Source organism: Rhagoletis zephyria, unplaced genomic scaffold, assembly GCF_001687245.7.
Source record: "Rhagoletis zephyria isolate East Lansing unplaced genomic scaffold, Rhagoletis_zephyria_1.1 Rzeph_scaffold_00125, whole genome shotgun sequence".
Lineage (NCBI taxonomy): Eukaryota > Metazoa > Arthropoda > Insecta > Diptera > Tephritidae > Rhagoletis > Rhagoletis zephyria.
The window spans coordinates 247,130-255,758 of record NW_016157209.1 but is presented as its reverse complement, the minus strand read 5'-3'; the positions used below and the strand labels follow the sequence as shown (position 1 = coordinate 255,758).

Genomic DNA, 8,629 nt, shown 5'->3' with positions numbered 1-8,629 from the left:
GGGGGGGGGGGTTTACCCGACCAAGCGCTGTTGTTTCGGCGATCTAAATCCGTTTACATCGACGAAGTATCTCAGTAGTTGTTCGTCCATAGGGCTACATTTGCTACGCATTCTCTGCTCAGGAGCTGGCAGCGAGTCAAACCCAGGGCCAGAAACCTACACCACAACTCCACCTCAGTCAAGTGCAATGCTTGCGTCGGGTGGAATCACCTCAGAGTCTGCTCAGGACTACGGACCCATGCTCAAACAGAGCAGCCTTCACGGCAAACCCCAGTCCACCTGAGCAGCTTAACACAAACACCACAGCACCACAGCACCACAACACAATAAACCACACCACAACCACGACAGACCACACAACAGACAACTGCACCACCTCCCACACGCCGCCGCCAACAACTCGTGTTTCCTCCTACAATCTGCACGGTATAACATTTCTTTTAGAAGCCTTCATCCATGAGAATGGCGGCGATGAAGCGGAATATATATCGAAGTAATTGAAAGCTGCTGCACGTAACAAGTAGTCTGTTCCAATAGCAGTCCGGTTTACAGGATTTAGTCAGAACTTACAGGAAGTCGTTCCTATTGACATAAAACCTGTAAGTGGGAACACATTTGAGAGAGTAACTGAGCAACTGTTCCTAGTCAGAAGTTACAGGATTTAGTCCGGAGTATTTTTTCCTGTAAGTTCATGAAAAGTGTCAAACGATCAGCTGATTTGCATGTGCAAACAAACACTGAAAGCGGTAAAAGCTCAGAACCTTTTATTTGTTAAAAAATGGAAGTAAACAACGAAATATTTGAATATGTATAGATTTTAATAATTATTTAGCGATATTTCAGCTAAATCAGTGTTGTACAAATGACATGTAAACAAACCGACTGACGTTTTTACAGGAAATAGTGCTTTTTGCGTTCCTATGCACTTATGCATCTGTTCTCCTTTTACTCTCATTTGAGAGCGGAAAAGTGTAGTTTGACAGTTCCACAGGTTGTAGTCCGAAGTTCAAAGGAACAGACTAACTAAATACTTAACTTTTTTATGCTTAAGAATGCTGTCTGTTCCCTATTTATATTTTCGCGACTGTAGATGAGTACAGAGAAAATTTGCATTTCTTTTCGTTTCTATATCACATTCATATGTTATATAAAGGGTTTTACAATAAGGACGGGTATACGTCAAACAATCTATGTATAAGTTATTAATGAAATACCGTTTAAATAAATGGTTATACAAATGTTTATAAAAAGCTTTCTTTTGAAAATTTTGAGTAGGTTTATATTAATACGCTTATAAACAACTTGTTTTGAATCTTAATTATAAGTTTATGCTCATACGCTTAGAAAAATCTTTCTTTTGAATATTATAAGTTTACGCTTTCTTTCAAGCGTTTTATAAACAAAAAACCAACGTTTTGTAAGCTTAATGTTTATAATTATTAAGTTAAAAAAGCTTTCTTTAAGTTCATTTCGCTTGTTGTTTTTCAAGTGTTCACGTGTTGGTTTTTTTTTTAATGTTCACAACGTTTTACAAGTTATTATGATGGATTTTGTATAAAGTTTGAATCTCAGATTTATGTATATGGTTTTGGCTAAAGCTTGGGTAATATTTTTATAGAAAAATAACTTGCACAGCAAAAGCACCATTATTAAGGCGATGTCAGATAAAACTTTTGCTTCGCGTTGAGTGACAGATTCGTTTTGACAGAAAAGATGAAATGTATGAAAATGCACAAAGCATGTCATATAGATCGCTTCAGCCACAGCGCGAAGCGAAAAGATGGCCAACTCTCATCTTTTTGCGCGCGTTGACAATCAGCCGCTTTATTATTTATTTTGTTTCATCCAAATTCGAGTTTTTATGCAGAAACATAAAATTTAATTACATTGCTGATATTTTTAAAGTAAATAAATGAGATCCACAGCAATTTTGAGGAGTAAAAAAGCAGCACAAATTTGTTTTCTTGGCTGTACTTTTGCTTGGCATACTTTTTGCTTCTGGAGGTGAAAAGGTGCCAAGTCCATTTTTTTAACTTAGATTTTGATGCAGAATGGCGGATAATACGAAACTACATCGATTTTTCGTCTCTCTTGAACAATTTAAAAAAATGGACTTGGCACCTTTTGACACCCATAGGTGACGATATATAAATCCAAAACTTTTAACCCGTTTTTCTCGAGTTTGGTTTTTTAGTTATGACACTATTGAAGTAAATCAGTGATATGTACATATGTATGTATATGATATGTAAAAAATTTTCAGGAACACATGCCCCATCATACTGGCAAAAAAAACTACAATTGCGCGTTTTGTACGTCTGCTTTCAACGCAAAGGGAAATTATCACAAACATCTTAAGAGAGCTCATCCCGTTGAATATGAAAATTTACCAAAAAAATTATCTTACAACAAATAATACAAAAGTTTGCTTATTTGATAGAAAGCCGTTTACAAGTGTTCAATATTTTATTTTCAAGGTAAGACATGAAATTTTCACTTTTTTGACCTGACGTGGTCAATTTGGTGCCAAAAGAAGCCAATCCACCAAATCGTCCCAAACAAATTCCAAAAGAGAGATACACTTTTTTATTAAAAATTAATTTTGCTATTTTTGTTCGTAGACTCGAGTATTAAAATAAACAGTCTGTTCCTTTGAACTTCGGACTAAAACCTGTGGAACTGTCAAACAACAATTTTACGCTCTCAAATGAGAGTAAAAGGAGAACAGATGCAGAAGTGCATAGGAACGCAAAAAGCACTATTTCCTGTAAAAACGTCAGACGGTTTGTTTACATGTCATTGGTACTACACTGATTTGGCTGAAATATCACTAAATAATTATTAAAATCTATACATATTCAAATATTTCGTTGTTTACTTCCATTTTTTAACAAATATAAGGTTCTTTGCTTTCACCGCTTTTTGTTTTTGCTTGCACATGTAAATCAGCTGATCGTTTGACACTTTTCATGAACTTACAGGAAAAAAAACTCCGGACTAAATCCTGTAACTTCTGACTAGGAACAGTTGCTCAGTTACTCTCTCAAATGTGTTCCCACTTACAGGTTTTATGTCAATAGGAACGACTTCCTGTAAGTTCTGACTAAATCCTGTAAACCGGACTGCTATTGGAACAGACTAAAAATCTATATGTGTAAGGCGCCGATCAACTTTTAAACAAGGGCATGTAAACAGCCACTACTTGTAATACAAGTTCAATTTAAAAAAAGCGACTATGTATAACCAAATTTCACCGTTCAATTTTCTCGCATTTGTTTTTAAATCGGTTTTTTATTTCTCACATCGCACATAGGGACGAATCGACAATATATGACGACAAAAATGTTTACTCCATATTTTCATCATCGCTGATTTCGAATATTAAACTAAATTTCCAAAATTCACAATCCAATATGGCGGATGATTTCTTAAAAAATATTTATATTGTTATGATGCTTGGTATCCAGTGATTTTCGATGTCACTGATTTCGAAATTTATTTATTTATTTTGATATATTACAGAGTGAACTAATTATACATATTAACTTGTAAAGATAATAATGATATACAATAGCAATTTGGGTAGCTGGCGAGGCCTAGTCTCCAGTTTACTTTTGTGTGCGGCGGGCGGAAAGACCTAGTTTCCGCTCCGCGCTGTTTACAGGCCATTGATCATGGTCGGAAAGGCCGAGCTTCCGATCCATGTTCCCGTAGTCATTACTTTGTATGTGAGGCAGGCGGAAAGTCCTAGTTTCTGCTCCGCGCTATAGACGAACTGTTGGGCGTGGTCGAAAAGGCCTAGTTTCCGATCCCTACGCGGTCGCGAAAATATACAAAGCCGTTACAATTGTACTAAGCAGTCATAGATATTGTGTAATTTTTTCGTTCACGGTTACAGATATTAGTTTATTTAGTTAACTTGTTGAGCAAAGTTTTCTTTATTACAAAAAGGGATTCAGATGTGTCGAAGCAATCATAATGTTTGTTAAAATCTTGACATAAACACTGAAAAGCATCATGCATTTCAAAGTTTGATTTACTTAACACAATAGGTTTAAAATGTCTCGTGGGTCTTGTAGGAATACAAAAATTCATCTCACCCAGTAAAAAGGGACACTGACCATCCCGTTCATTAATTTAATTAAAAAAAGAACATCAAGCATCTCTCTACGACTCTGAAGCGTCGGCAAATCTATAAGCTTCAGGCGATCCTTGTAGGGTGGGAGATTTTTAGACGAGTCCCAACATAAATTTTTGAGGGCAAATAACAGGAACTGTTTCTGCACTGATTCGAGCCTGTCACTATGAATTTGATAGCTAGAGATTCCATATATAGATGCATACTCCAAAATCGGTCTAGCTAGAGAGGTAAAGAGAACTTTAGTGACATAAGGATCGTTGAACTCCTTGGCCCAGCGCTTAAGAAAAGCCAACAATCCTCTAGCCCTAATCACGCAGGAGTTTATGTGAGACTTGAATTCTAGTTTCGGATCCATAGTTACACCTAGGTCAATGAAATTGGTCACTTGCTCAACATTGTGGTCAGATATCATATACGAATTTGNATATATTTGGGTAGAACGATTTTCTAGAGAAGGTCATGAATTTACACTTTTTACACAGTTCGAGTAATTCAACACCTTAGGAAGGTCATTTATAAACAAAATAAACAAGACGGGACCAAGATGGCTGCCCTGAGGTACGCCTGACATGACATGTATTGGCCAGGAGGCACAATTTTTAAAAATTACTCTTTGTTTCCTATCCACTAAGTAAGAAGAAAGCCAGTTGAGAAGAATAGGAGGGAAACCAATTTGATCAAGTTTATATATAAGGGTTGAATGAGATATTTTATCAAATGCCTTGCTGAAATCAGTGTAAATCACGTCCGTTCGAAGATTGTTTTTAAACCCATTAGACACATAAGTAGTGAATTCAAGAAGATTGGATACAGTTGATTTACCTTTGCAAAAACCGTGTTGCGATAGATCAATAGCAGAAGTAATAGAGTGAGATAGTTCTTCCGTAACGATTGCCTCAAAAACTTTATCAACAACTTTAGGAATAGCAATTCCTCTATAGTTTACGATGTTAGTCCTACTTCCATTTTTATAAAGTGGCAAGATAAACGAATCCTTCCAGGAAGATNTTTATAAAGTGGCAAGATAAACGAATCCTTCCAGGAAGATGGGAAGACACCCTGTTTTAGGGAAGCATTAAAAATATTTGTCAGAGGCTTATACAAATACTCTGCACAACTTTTAAGAACACTTGTGGGTATACCGTCTGGGCCAGCTGTATATGAAATTTTCAAACAATTCAAATGAATGAGGACGTCCGCAGCAGATATCGATGGAATTCGGATGCAATATCGGATTTGATGGCAGAAAGAATGGGTAGCTAGATAGATTCGAATTTAGTTGGGAAGATGTAGAACTGGCAGAATAGTTTTACTCGAAGAAACCAGCAAATCCACATGCTGCAACCCCTGCAGAAACATGTGCAGCATTGCCAGCTATGAGTTGTTTTTCGAAGATAGCTGAATGAAGGAAAACAAAGTGGAAAGGAATTAAAAAAGCACTATCATGTGCTTGTTTATAGTAAAATTTATTGATTTTCAATATTTTGAGGAAAATTATGGATTCTGATGCATTTGCAGTTATAGCAGCGGAGTAAGAGCGCGCTATGGCAATGGACTCACAAAGGTATGCGGAGCTGCCGAGCATAGTAACCATTGGTGCATCTATGTCAGCTTCTGGTTGAATTGTTGAACCACAAGTTAATGCAATAACAGCTTCTTACAAGCCATTGAAAATATGCAGTTTGTTAGGCTTGCTTCTGCCTTCGGCCGCGCTTAGGGATTATAACCCTTACTAAGTAGAATTCTCCTTTCTGTGTTGCGGGGAAGAGGGGCTTCCGCATGTCAAAAGTATACAACATTTCTTGTGCATATCACTCCGGCTACGCCGTCCACAGTACTTCTGCGCAGAACCCACGTCGAAATTCGCAAAAAAGTGCATAGTGCAAAACGAGTTTATTAATAAGCTAGTGATAGAAAATTTTAAACATTTATCTTAAAAAAATGTGAATCCTTTGATTACACGTGTATGTTAAAGTTTTTGGGTTCGGGCTATACGTTTGGACACAACAACAGAAAATCGTTGTACAAATAACTAAGCCGGACGCAAGTTTCTCGATAAGGGGCAACAAAGATTCTTATTTGCTTGTTTATATAAAACAGTGGATAAAAATATACGTATATGCGTAAGGCAAATTTATCTGTTTAAATGAACACCACCAATATTTCTTGCAAACACACATTGATTTACATCTTATATTTCGCCTTCGACATAGAATTGTTTTCGTACAAAATTACGCAAAAAAGCTTACTCGTTCGTTTTTGGGCATGTCGTTGTTACGAATTTCGAAAGTTCGAAAATACGATTCGGATTGCAGCATACTATTTCTACGATTCGTAGCAAAATCCGAATATAAATCATTTAACTTCAATGTTGAGGGATAACCGTTAGTCTTACGCTTTGTGTTCACAAAGGCGTAAAACGATTTGGGATTAGAAACTATATTGAGTCGAACCCTGTTAATATAATTATTGTAACACTTTTTGTTCAATACATTGTATTTATGCCTAAGAATGGAGTACGCGGAGTAGTGAGAAGACAAGCCAGATTTTTTAAAAAGCTTAAATGCTTTGGATTTTTGATTTTTTAAGCGTTTTAATTCGCCAGTAAACCACTGAGCGTTAGACGTTACGTTAGCTTCCTTAACAAGAGGAATGATTTTACTGAAAATATGGCGTAAGGAATTGCTAAAATGTAAGGCACTATCTTCAGCATTCCCATCATACTGGGGCCCAAGTTACCTTCGATATATCTAACCTAATACTAGGTTCACATATAAGTAGATTATCCTCATTTTCGAGATTAACACCCTAATCTGTAATTAGAACAAGAGATTAGACATAAAATTCGTCTCTTGTTAATCTGTAATTATAAAATAATCTCAGATTTAACCGATAACTTTTCGGTGTCCATCCTAGTTTTATCGATTGTTTTCGCGAAAAAGAGGAGAAATGGCAAGTGTAAAAGTAAACAAAAATGGACGCTAGCAAGGAAAAGAGGTTTGTAGTGGTATTTTTAATAAAATTTTAAGTTAAAATATATTTATATTGCTTATTATAGCAGAAAAACGTGATCACAGTGGCACAGAGAAGAAACATAACTTTTCCTTGAGATGTGAGAATAACAGGCACAACAAATTTGACGGCTAATAATCTGCGATTTGCCTGTGTAAACGGTGTGATTAAAAAACGAGCTTTGATTGAGGTTATATTGATATGTGAACATACTTTAAGTTTACTATAATCTGCTGTTTTAAATTAGTAACGCTCCGCTCTTGATTTTTTACTGATAAAGCAACATGAGTTGCGTGAATTTATCAAGGACAATTCTAGTGGTGGGTGGTGAGAATCAACAGGTGTAATCAAAGCATAACTAGGAGCTATTGTGACGTTAGAAACGTCGTCCACAAAAACTAAATCCAGACATTTACCTAAGTTATTACTAATAGAGTTGATCTGGTAAAGACTAAGGTCTGAAAGATCGTTCAAAAATTGATTGAAGGGATCACGAGAGGAATATGGTACTAGAATACTATCTATTAGATCCCAAGAAACACCCGCAAGATTGAAGTCACCCAGGACAATAACAGTATCGGAGGGCTTCACCATGACATGTAGAGAAATTAATATTCAATTTTCAAAAATCAAAATGGCGGATCCAATATGGAGGACGATTTCTTCAAAAATGTATAAATTTTTATGAAGCTTGATATTTACTCATTTTCAAAAATTCAATATGGCGGATCAAATATTGCGTCCCGAACAAGGCGTTTTGAATTTTGAAAATTTAATTTCAATTTCGTAATCAAAGATAACGAGGATCTCTGAATACCAAGTTTCATAACAAACTATAATTTAAAAAAAAGTGATCCACCATATTGAATCCGCCACTTCGATTTTTGAAATTTAATATCAATTTCGAAACCAGTGGCGACGAAAATCTCTGGATACCAAGCTTTATAACAATCTATACATTTTTAAAGACATCTTCCGCCATATTGTATACGCCATTTTGAATTTTGAAAATTTGATATCAATTTCGAAATCCTTGACAACGAAAGATACCAAATTTCATTTGGGGTGTTCACAGTTTGTTCCAAATAGTGTCTCAAAATGTAGACGTCTACATTTTGGCTGCATTTCTTTATTCATTCTGAACGTTTGGAATAAACTTTTTTGTTTACTTATTCTTTAGAACGTTCCTGATGATATGTTAACGTATATTTCAAACGCATTCTGTTTATTCCGGCTATGAAATGGGATTATCCGGAATGTATAAAGAAACGCAGCCTTTAAGACGTTTTCCAACCGTAAAATCGGTGGTGTTGTTGTTTCCCATACAAAATTGGATAACGACGCCGTCTACATTTTGTCACACTTTAAGCGTCTACATTTTGCAACTTCGCAGCAGGGTTGCATTATGGCAATACTAATCTCATTTTTTTATTTATTGGGCACGTTTTCTGTATTTGCATTTAATTTGAGCGCAAT

At 35.9% G+C, this 8,629-nt stretch overlaps 1 long non-coding RNA gene across 1 annotated transcript; it reads left to right on the top strand.

Moving 5' to 3' along the window:
- Nucleotides 1-1,082: 1,082 nt before the first annotated feature.
- On the top strand, nt 1,083-7,794 carry LOC108380080 (uncharacterized). The gene is made up of 3 exons (XR_001849533.1): nt 1,083-1,192; nt 7,147-7,148; nt 7,757-7,794. It is a non-coding gene; the product is annotated as an uncharacterized LOC108380080 (long non-coding RNA).
- The last annotated feature ends 835 nt before the right edge of the window (nt 7,795-8,629 follow it).